Below are 12428 nucleotides of genomic sequence, written 5' to 3' on the forward strand. Positions count from 1 at the left end.
GGGGGTGCTGTGGTTTCTCACCCACATTCTGTAGGTCTCTTTCTCTGAATCCCTGTCGAGTAACTGGGAGGAAATCCACAAAGCCCCTGAAGCTGCTGAGATTTCATCTCATGACAGCCTCCCACTCCTTCCGTGCCACTGCCACCCCTTCCTCATGTGGGGTGGGGGAAGATGCAGTGTTGGTTTACAGGTGTGAAGCCAGGAAGAGAGTCTCTGTCTTACCCGCAATAGATCGTAGTCAGCCATGTCTGAATTGGTGAACAGCTGTCGTATGCATTCTATCTCATAGAAGAGGCCTCAACCAGGTGAACGGATGGTGGCCGCAAAGTTTTGAGAATCAACAGCAAAGTATGAGATTGTCAGGACTTTGAGCCACAGTTCACAGGGACGTGGGGTTGCCAACTCATAGGTCAATTCCCCACTTCAAAAATGAAACTAGATACGAACGGGTTTTGTTAGAATCAGGATCTTTTGAGCACGGATTCATGCTCCCCACTGCAACTCATCTCCTGGAAATACTTAGATTTCTATCGCGGTTTCAAGAATGCAGCACTCCCCACGATCACGCGATCGGCAGCAATCGGCAGGGTGGGTCTCTGTTCCGACTGGCTGGAGTGCTGTTTTAGCGGCCGAATCTTTTTTTTTACATATTTCTTTCGACGAATCCACGTGTATATGTGTACACGTCATCACAAAGCTGCCCAATGTGATTTCCCCGCCTCTGGTGCTGGCTTTTGATTGGCCAGCGTGTTGTGGCACGTAAATTTCAAGTGACTTCCTGGTTTTCCGCGGGTTCGCCATTTAATATTTTTTGGCAGAGTAACAAGCAGAATGTAGCTTTGTGCACAACTTTATGATAAGAACAGTTATCTAGCTAAAGACCAGCATTTTAACCTCAGAAATCATTAACATAAGAGAGCTTTACTTAAACTGAGAGAGAAATAGCCTATATACATAAATAAAGTATCATACATCGATACATTCACAATTCATTGTTTGGTTACAATTTCAAGCATAGTCTACAATATTAAACATTTCAGTCAGAGCCTTTTTGGTTAAACACAATACATCTTTCCTCAGCAACAGTCAGGGAGCAACTGTTTCCAACTGTCACCTTTAGAATGTTCATAGAGAGCTCCCAGAATTCCCTGCTGCTACTGCATGCAAGGCTGTAAATTCCAACATGTACTGCCTCAACCACAGGCCTAAACATCTCTGATCTGCCCAAAAACCTTCAATTTTGTTTGCCCATGGTACTCTGAGGGGACAAGTTGGGCAAAAACCACATGAGCTTTGCACAGCTCAGGAGGTTTTCAACATAAGATTGCCATGGTCACCAGCAGGGGATAGGGATGTCAGATCCAGATTGGGAGATTTGGGGATTTAGCCTGAAGAGACCGGTGTGGAAGTGAGCCCACTTGGGGGGGGGGGGGATGTGAGACATTAAAATGTAAGTAATGGCTGACTGACTGGAGAAGAACGAGCCTCTGTGTTTTATGGACTGTCATCTAAATCCAATTGTTTATGTAAAATCACCCTTTAGCTTTTCAGTCCACTGTCCCTCTCCATGCTATGGTTAGGCCTAGATGGGCATCCTTGATCCCACAAGTGACTTCTAAATTGTGGCTACTTTCTCTGTGTAGCTTGCAAAAACTGGCAGGCGTTAGAATTCTGTTTTGCTCTCAGCCTCCCATCTGAAGCTTCCTCTGTGAACTGGCCCAGGTGTCAGGTGTTCCCCCAGGGGCCTTCTCCTCTTTGAAGCTTTTGACAATGAGCTTCAAGGAGACGTTCCTGGGTAGCAACTGGGCATTTTGCTCTTCTTGTTAAGTAGACTAAACCTCATTTGTAAGCATTCCTACTGGTCAGGGATGCCAGCCTCTAGGTGTGAACTGGGGATTCCCTGGAGTGACAACTCATCTCCAGACTACAGAGATTGGTTCCCCTGGAGAAAATGAATGTTTTGAAGGGTGGTCCCTGTCCTCCCCAGGCTCCATTCTCAAATCTCCAGGAGTTTCCCAATCTGGATCTGACAATTCTACTCTGCCCCTTGCCCCCCCCCCCCCCAATTCCCTGCTGATGACCAGTGGGAACCTAACAAACCTAGGCCCATTTAGCAAGGATCCAACAGTTTTCTGTGAGGGAGGTTGAGCTCAAGACTTCTTGGCTAGAAGCCAAAGCTTCTGTCTTGAAACACTCCAAGTAGGTCAAGAGAGAGCTACCATAAGTCTTTGGGGCCATTTCTGCACAGCACAATTATACTGGGTTACAATCGGTATCTTACAATCTGGGTCTATTTTATCCCGGATTCTCCCTTCGCATGGCTGCCCATTTCTGTGAAGGAATCGAGTGAAGACCGGGAAGAAATACACAAGTTTGTTTCACACGAGCCCAGATCTTTTGTATTTACACCGCAAGGATATACATGCATGTGCAAACATCTCCAGTGTTCTGCATTCTGATTGGCTGTTGTTTCAGGCGGCAGCTTAAATTAACATCTCTGCCCAGCCTGTTGAATTGCTGACATGAGCGGGGGGAAATAAAGCACTCCCTTTTCCCCAGGTCTGGATAGGGCCCAGCGCAGACCTCAACGCGGCAAGCGGCAGCAAAAAACAATGGGGCACAGCATCATATCACATTCCCATTCATGCTCTCAATTTTTTGTGGGAAATGACACACACACACACACACACACACACACACACACACACACACACACACACCGTGATATACCCAAAATGTACATCTCCCTAGCTATGCACTCTGAGCAAATAGTACATGTACAGAAAAGAAAATGTGAACTCTCATTCTATGTGACATGTTTGTGTTGTTTTGTCTTGAAGTATCAATAAAATTATAAGGGGAAAAAAGAAAATGGGGACTCCACTCCTGTTTAACCCAGGCAAAATAGCACCCAGTTGATACCATGAGCAGAAAACGTGCTTGTGGAAACATTTCGGGAAGGGCAGGCTGCAACAGTCGGTGGCTCAGCAGAGTTGAAAACTGACATGACGTCAGGTGGGGAGATCAGGGGGGCGGGGCAGGGAGATCGGGAGGCTGGGTGGGAAAAATAAACTGTTTCTGCTCCCATGGTGTTTCACGGTAGGGTGTTCAATGCAGGGTTTTTGAAAAAAATCACCAAATTGTCAGTTTTTGAACATCCTGGGATGGATTTTCAATATCACGGGACAAACCCGCTTTAGGACCTGGAACCGCATGAACTTCTTGGCCAAACCAGGATATTTCCCTTGCTCAACCCGCAATATTCGGACTGTGCAGAAACGACCTGGGAAACAGCAAATACCTAAAACCGTAACCATGGGTCTTCAGCCAGTTATCTAAGACCCCATAAGTAGACTGCAGATAAGGTGGCAAACTTGGCATTGGGAAATTCCTGGAGATTTGGGGGCAGAACCTGGAAAGGGTGAGGAGAGGAGGGAGCTCAGCACGGAGCTCATCATCCAAAGCAGCCATTTTCTCCAAGGGAACTGATCTTTGTAGTGTGGGAGATCAGTTGCAGTGACATAGCTGGGGGTCATGGGGGGCTTGAGCTCCAGGCACCCCCCAATGATCATGTCAGAGGCACATTGCACCCCTTCCCCAAACTCCTCACCAAATTTGGAGCAGGGGCTCAGTAGGGCTGACCTCACCCAGTCCCAAACTCCGCTTTTTTGCAAGGTTTCTCAAGGTTTTGCAAGGTTTCAAGGTTTTTATAAAGGTTTCTCCCTCCATGTTTTTTATTCCACTGCAAGGGGGGGAGGCGCCCATTCATTGGAGGGGTGGGCCAGAGCAGCAAGGCAGGCAAAATGGCCTCGTTCTGCTGCCGAGGAGTTTTCACAGCAGCCGAACCAACAGGAACGTTCAAAAAGGTCCTCAACCTTTGCGGTTCTGGAAAGTTCCAGAGCAAAGCCACTGCTGCGAGGAGGCTGCAGTGCCAGGAGCTGTGCAAAACTCCCCATTGTGCTGGGGCATTCCCCATGCCAACAACGGGGCATTTTTAGCATGCAAAATCAGCCCAGCAAGGTTTCCTCTATTTTACTCCAACTGTGAAATCCAGCCAGACAACAGACAAAAATGATCTGACTGGCCTCTACAAGGGCCAGGGCTTTTACAGCCCTGGCCCCTACCTGGTGGAACAGGCTTCCCAGGGAGATCAGGGCCCTGCGGGACTTACAGAGTTCCTGCAGGGCCTGTAAAAAAGACCTGTTCCACCAGGCGTTTGGCCAGCCAGATTAAGACCAACGATGCCCATTCCATCTGGCCCCTGTGGGCACGGGGGGGGGGGGGACATATGACCCATCTGTGTTTTAATGTTATAATGTTTCTTGTTTTATTAAGAGGATTACTGAATTGCTGCTGTTTTATACTACTTATTTTATATGTTTTATTGTTATTTAGTGTTGTTCACTGCCCTGAGCCCTTGGGGGAGGGCGGTATAGAAGTTTAATAAATTAAATCAATAAATAAAAATAAACTTCAGTAGCTTTAAAGCTTTGGTTTCTTTCATCCAGATTTACTTTCAGAGGTAGGAAGGAACAGACAAGAGCCAGAACTTGGTTTTAATTTATTCTTTGCTTTTTTAATTCGTGGCTTTCCATGAAATGCAAGAGATCTTTATCGTGTTTTTTAAAACTGTGGTTTTTTCGTATGTTCTTTCTGTTTGCCTTTACTTCAGGGTTCTGATTGATATCATTGTGCCTAAATGAGCTTGAGTGATAAACAGTCACAAGACAGGAAAGTAGAGGAGGGGAAGCTTAATAGTGCTTTCAGTTTAAGGATGTAAAGAAAAATAAGGCTATGGAGGCAGAAGGCCTGGGAAGGCCTGGTCAGCATTTAATATAACAGAGGTGAATAGTCAGGAAAAAAAGTGAGACAGCTCTATGTTACAATTAGGGTTACCGAGGTATGGGTGGGACCTGTAGTTAGCATTGCCAACTCTGGATTGGGAAATTCCAGGTAATCTGGGGGGAAGGGAGGGATCTCAGTGGGGTATAATGTTATGGAGACTGCCATGAAAGCAGCCATTTTCTCCTGAGAAATTGAGCTTTATGGGCTGGAAAAAATTGTACTTCTGTAAGGAAGTTGGCAACCTTACTTGGAGTTCTCCCAGAACTCCTAGACAGTCAGCTGCCAGCATCATGACATCACATCTGGTTTTTCACCAGAAGTGACATCACTAGATGGCATGTTGTCAGTGTGCCTGTTCCCACCCATCCCAAATTCTCCCAGAGTTGCCAGACAGAGCTTGGCATCTCTACTTTAACTGTATCAATCCTTGTTATATTAATACCCTTGGAGTCTCCTCTTATGTTCTTATGGAAAACATGCAGGATAATGATAGGATAGCCACATCAAAATGGTGACTTTTCCACTGAAGAACAAGAAAGGCCTTCCCAAAAAGGCCATGCTGACCTCCTCCCCCTCTGACCTCTCAAAGTGGCTATGTGGGGGATGATAGTATCTGCATGGAAAAAAGCCATGTGGGGTGGAGACTGTAGGATAGAGGAGAACTGGGGAAAAGCTGATTGGATGCAACCATTATGGTAACTCCAGGCTGGGCCATTCTTAGATATTTGAGGGTAGAGGCTGGGGAAGATAGGGGGTTTGTGGAAAAGAGGGATCTCAGCAGGGTGCAATGGCATACACGTCTCCCCTCCAAAGCAGCCATTTTCTCCAGGATAACTAATCTCGGTAGTGTGGACATCAGTTGTAATTTCAAGAGATCGCAGCTCCACCTGGAGGATGGCAGTCCTAGACACAAAATACAGCCTGGCATGAAAAGGGGCATTTGTATCATTCAATAAAGATTTGTATTTGATCAGGAGGTACAATCACTGAACAGGCCCTATTTAGCAAAGCCAGTGTGTCAAGGTTGAGGGGAGGTGGGCTCGGAACAGGAATTTCTCTTGTGCTATTCCATCCCACACCCTAAGGTACCAAGACAAAAGTGAGGAGGAAGGAGGGGATTTCCAGCACGTAGCTCGTTCCATTCAGGCAACATTTAGGAGAGGAAAAAACAAAGTCTTTTGTGTGCAAGATTTATATTCCACGGCCCTATGCACTAACCATCTAAGCTCCCCAGAGTTCCCTGGAGAAAAGACAGGACAAAAATGAAATAAACAACTGCCTCACCAGAGAAAGACAACGTGCATATAGAGAATCACACTCTCTCCAGAATGTTGATGAAGGGAAATTATGAACTGGGATGTTTTTCAAAGATAGCAATTTGCCAGCAACAGATTTTCAACGTTGCCTCTTTATTGCTTGCAAAAAAAAATAAAAAAATTAAGAGGTCTTTACTAGAACATGGGTTCCAAGACTTTTGTTCAGCTGGGCTCACCTGCTTCCCCATGACACATCCTAATTAACATCTATTCATTTAATAGCAGCATGTGGCACACACACACCCTCCACATTTGCAGTTACCTATATCTGTGGGTCAGGACAACCCAGAGGCTGTGCAGATTTTTCTACAACTTTGAGGTACTCCCCAGGTTTACCAAAAAAAATTGAAAAGTTTTTTTTAAAAAAAAAATCTTGGGGTTTTTAAGTTCCCGCAGATTAAAGAAACAGTGGAGCCTGTGCATGCGCGGACAGCACTCTTACCAAGGGAAGTGGCAACTGCTGCTGCAAGAAGCATGCCATGATTGGCTGCAGCACATGCTGGGGGCTCTCTGGCCCAGGCCACAGAATATCAGGAAACGCTACAGGCTTGGAGCAGCACCTGGGCACTACGGCAGACATGGCCTGGCTTCAGGGCGAGGGGTTGCTGCTGGGATTTGGAAAGTGCCAGTCACACAATCCAGCAAAGAAGGAGTTAATTGTTGAATGCTAATTAGTTAGTGAGGTCAGAAGTCAGTGACCAGGTAATTGATACCTACTGGTTAAGCCGACTGGCACGACTGGCATGAGATACATGCAGTCGCACACGTAGGCATTAGATATATATTCTTTGTTGCCCTCTGCACATGCACAGTAGCAGTTCTTTGTTAGCAATGTGATAGTTTAAGTAGTGGCCTGGCTGATGAGCCAGCTAGTTAGTAAGACATTTCTTGTTTTATCTCCCAAGTTACCTTACCCTTATTCTTAGTAAGTAAGTAAATTATATTTCAGTAAAAGCAACTGTCTCTGTCTCATTATTGCACTGACTCTGTTTTATAAGCAATATTTCCCAACAGTTGAGCTTGGAGCTGCACCAGCTCCACAATTGCTGGGGAGGGGGGGAGATGGGATTCTCCCCCACTTGTGTTAGATGTAACATATACGCATTAACTTCAGAAACTCCAGCGTTTTTGTCTCATTTGAATTGAAATGAATTCAGCATTCAAATGCTGTCCCAATACAGCACAACCAAATTCGTAATGTGATGTTTCTTTTTAATGAACTGCTGTACTCGATGTATCTGGAACTGCCAGAGTTGATCATTACGCTTTTTCCCCCCTAGAAAAAAAAAAAGGTTGGTTATAAATACGTAAATCCTTAAGCCTGTATAATCCTTTGCTTTCCCAGGCTGCAAACTGTTGTTGTTTTTAAATCCAAAAAGGGATTAAAGGCAGACCAGTGTTTCTGAAATGCAAAGGACCGCCTGTTACCTGGGCACTGAAGGACCATCACAGTTCAGATTCACACAGTGGTTAGGAAAAGGAGCACAGGAGGAAATAATTTACCTGTCCAATCTGCTTACAGGCATTGGCCTTGAGCATTCGTGCATAGGGCTGCCAACCACCAGGTGGCGCTTGGAGATCTGCAATTACAACTTATCTCCTTGATAACACAGATCAGTTTCCTTGAAGAATGTGGCTACTTTTGAGGGCGGAGTAGGGATGCCAGCCTCCAGGTGCGATCTGGGAATCCCCCAGAATTACAGCTCATGTCCAGACAACAAAGAACAGTTCCCCTAGAGAAAATGGATGCTTTGGAGGGTGGGCTCTATGGCATCATGCCCCACTGAGGTCCCTGTCCTCAGGTTCCATCCTCAAACCTCTAGGAATTTCCCAACCTGGATCTGGCAACACTACTGCTGAGGGGCCCCCCCATCCCAAAATCTGTTCTCCCTAGGTTCCACCAACCCTCAAATTTCCCAACCCAAAGCTGGCAACCATATTCGTGGGTGAGTGTTCGGTGGTGGGATCCAAAAATTTTAATAACAGGTACCGATGGTGGTGGGATTCAAACAGTGGCGCCACTGCACACACGCATCTCCAGTCCCTATTGGGCAGGGAGGTTGCTTTAGTAACCCCTTCTCGGCACTCAGAAAAAATTAGTAACCACTTCTAGAGAAGTGGTGAGAACTGGTTGGATCCCACCTCTGTGCGTGTTGCCATGTTAGTAGTTCAACCCCACCCCAGGACTTTGTGCGAAGCATAAATGGACTTCTCTGCTTGTTTTCAGTGTGCCATGGATTCACTGGTTTTTATTACAGACTTTTTCGGGGGGGGGGGGGGGCCAACATTAGCTACCTTGCCCACAGGCAAAATTGTACCAAGTCTTGTCTTTTAGAGGAGAGAAAGGAGACAAATTGGATTTATACCCCTATTTTCTCAACCATAAGAAGTCTCAAAGCAGCTTACAAACTTTTCCCTTCTTCTCCCCACAACATATACCTGGTGAGGTAGGTGTGGCTGAGAGAGTTCTGAGAGAACTGCAACTGGCCCAAGGTCACCCAGCAGGCTTCATGTGTAGGAGCAGGGAAACAAATCCAGCACACCAGGTTAGAGTCTGCCACTCATGTGAAGGACTCGGGAATCAAATCCGGTTCCACAGATTAGAGTCCACTGATCTTAACCACTACACTATGTTGGCTGGAGGAAGAAATGTTATACTAATGTTTGAGGTGCTTACCATGGAGTACAATTCCCTTGTTTTGAAACATCACAGTGAGGATCTTAGAATACATGTCTCCGCTAGGACAGATAAGTGTCACTTGTCACCCTGCCAAGAAGGTGATGGCACTGAGCCACCTCTGTGGCCTTTGCTGGCTTTTGTGTGAAGCATGTAAAGGAAACCATGGGGGAATGTGTGAAGCTGTGACCACAAAAGATGCACCAACTGGTGGAAAGACTGCATCGTCCTATTGACAAACTAATATGGTGGGAACTGCTGACAACAGTATTGCTTCTTTGTGGTACAGCTTCCCAGCAACAGGCGGATAGATATAGCATCAATTGAGCGTGGCAATGCACCCTCAAGCTTATATGGTATGTCCCACAGCAATTTTGCCTTCTTGTTTTGTTTTGCTGCTGTTTAAGGGACAGATAGTTCTGGAATCTTGGCGTTTTTTTGACCATCTGTGCCACACCATTTCCCCCTCATTTATATCTTACCCTGAAGTTTCTATTTTGGACTCTGGCTTCTCTAAGCGGTGCGAAGATTCAGAGGCTGTGCTAGGGTGGGCAACATCCAGGTGGGGCCTAGAGATCTCCCAGAACTATGGCTGATCTCCAGACTATAAAGATCAGTTCCCCTGAGAAAATGGCAACTTCAGAGAGTGGATTCTATGACATCACATCCCTGCTGAGGGGAAGGGTAGGGTTGCCAATACAACTGCCTGAAAACATCCTGCCCTTTAATGGGATATTATGTACCATGTGATGTTATTTGCCTCCATGCTAGGTAAAGCATAACCTGCAATTTTCCACACATGAAGCCTCTATTCAGGGGATGGAACACTTTTTCTGCAGACCCGTTCCCAACCACACACGGAGGAATCTGAAGGCACTCATCTCGTGGTCACAACCAGAATTGGGCCTGCTTGCATCTGGGAGGCACATCTAAAACAAAGTCGTTGATCCATGGCCAGACTAGATGTTACACAGAAGGCACATGGCCTGTCTCTTTCTTATAAAAAAATTAAAAGGGGCCCTGAGAGGATGACAGTTGAGTGGAGGGTTGACACATCAGGGGGTTGTGTAACCTTTTCCTGTCCTGTTTATCTGTTCAAAGTCATATTTCCCAAGCAGCTGCCAGTGTGGTGTAATGGTTAAGAGCAGTGGACTCTAGTCTGGAGAACCTGGTTTGATTCCCCACTCCTCCAAATGAGCGGCAGTCTCTTCTCTGGTAAACTGCATATGTTTCTTCACCTACCTCAGTCCCACCTGCCTCACAAGGTGTTTGTTGGGAAGGAGGGAAGGAGTTTGTAAGCTGCTTTGAGACACCTTACTGGAGAGAAAGGCAGGGTATAAATCGAAACTCTTCTTCTGCTTCTCCCAAAATTCAAGGAATGTAGGTGAAGTAGAATAAAAAATATCTCTCAAGGGAGCTCTTACACCCTGCCACGTTTCTAGCATGAGCCGAAGACCATAGCTGACCTCACATGCCATATTGTGTGATCTTTTTGAGAGCTTTTTTTTAGATTGAATTCACCAAAATTGGGGGGGGGGGGTGTCTATCACTTTAGCATTTCTACCTCTGCTCAGCCCCACTCACACTCTGCATCCAGAATCTGCCTTGAACCACAAAACTGTCTTTCACTGGGAGCAGTTGATAGGTAAACATGGCATCTTTTTTTTGGGGGGGGGGAGCAGCCAAGGTCAGTAGATGAAGATGTCAGTGCCTCTTCTGAAGAAGCTAAGTGTCACTTTTCCCCTCAGTTTTTGAGCCATGATATACCACTAATTTAAGCAGTCACCCTATGCCCCATGAGCAGACCCTATATTGGTTTCCCAGAGAGGCTAAAAGCAGCCAGGAGAGTGACTGCTCAAATGGGAGGACTGCTCAAATGGAAAATGTTAAGCCCCTGCTCGCGAGTTCTTTGCTTTCTGATTTCAGTCTCAGCAGCTGTACAGTATAAACAAGACCCTTTTATACCGTAGCACTGACAAACACCAGATTTGATGGGCGGTGCCTTGGCAGGCTGATGTTTCTGCGGAGGTAATACCACAACCTCCACAATGGCCCTAGGAATTTCTTCAGTCTCTATGGTAAAGACTAGAATGGCTCAGAGGATGTGACATATCTGGGTGGGGGTTGGAGAATTTGACATCATTTCCAGGTGACCTTTTAGGAATCCCAGATTTTAAAAAACTATGTGAAGAAGAATGTGCTTTCAAAACTGCTGTTCGTGTGGTGTAATGGTTAAGAGGGTTGCACCAGTATCTGGGAGATCTGGATTTGTGTCATGGAAGCTTATCAGTGACCTTGGGCCAATCTTACTAACTCTGCTCATAGGGCTATTGTGAAAATGAAATGGAGGAGAGAAGAATGCTCTAAGTTGCTTTGGTCACCTTTGGGGATAAAGGTGGGATACATATTAATTGTTATAAAAACCAGGAATAGGCTTTGTTATAAAAATTATGAACATGCACTGTCATTTGATTTCTTATTCCCTCAAGTATGTTTTTGTACCTCTGTTTTTCCCTGTGTTGTGGTGGGTTGTCTCCTTTGTTTAGCTCTAGGAATCCCTACTGCTACGTCTTTACCATGGAGTAACTCCTAGAGTGTCATCATCAATACTATTTGCTTCACACATATTTTTCTCCTGTTCCTCAAATCAATGAGGGCAAGGGACTGGGGCTGAGGCTGGAGGTGGAGTGTGGTGGTTTCTGTCACTAGTGGCACATGGCATGCCTACCCTCACAGAACTGATATGCTGTTCTGCTGCTTTATGTGAAATTGCATCCCCCCCCAGGGGGCTCCTCCCTGTAAGCCAAATGCCTGCTGCATATAAAATGGTACAAATAACACCAGGGAAACCATACAAGCCTTTTTAATAAGCTTGTAAGAAGAAGCCAACTGTGCCTTTGAGGCAAACAGATATTTTCTTAATGGAAAGAGGCTGAGCACTTGGACATCATGAGCTACTTCAGTGGATACTGGAGGGAAACTGCGGACTACAGCTCAGGGAATACTGCTACTTAGCATTTTGAAGGATGTATTGTCGAAGGCTTTCACGGCCGGAATCACTTGGGTGCTGTGTGGTTTCCGGGCTGTATGGCCATGTTCTAGCAGCATTCTCTCCTGACGTTTCACCTGCATCTGTGGCTGGCATCTTCAGAGGAATCCTCTGAAGATGCCAGCCACAGATGCAGGCGAAACGTCAGGAGAGAATGCTGCTAGAACACGGCCATACAGCCCGGAAACCACACAGCACCCAAATTTTGAAGGATGCATTGGAGCTTTTTAAGAGCTTCATCTGCGACCCTCGCTGGGCCTCTTTCCAACTATTTTTTAAAGGTGGTCAGTGGAATCAGTATCATAGTGCTGATGCAGGGTAGCAATGGTACGTCCTGCTTAGTTTGCAAAAAAAAAGCAAGTTTTGATTGAGGGACTCCATTGCGTCTTAGCTTACGCTACAACTCTAAGCAGAGTTATACTCTTGTAAACCACTTCATCTCAGTGGACTAAGAAGGGGACAACCCCACTTATGATGATTCACCTCGTTGCTTAGCTATAACACCACATACTAGCTATTGAGTTAGACCATATCTTCACAG

This window comes from Sphaerodactylus townsendi, linkage group LG07, assembly GCF_021028975.2.
Source record: "Sphaerodactylus townsendi isolate TG3544 linkage group LG07, MPM_Stown_v2.3, whole genome shotgun sequence".
Lineage (NCBI taxonomy): Eukaryota > Metazoa > Chordata > Lepidosauria > Squamata > Sphaerodactylidae > Sphaerodactylus > Sphaerodactylus townsendi.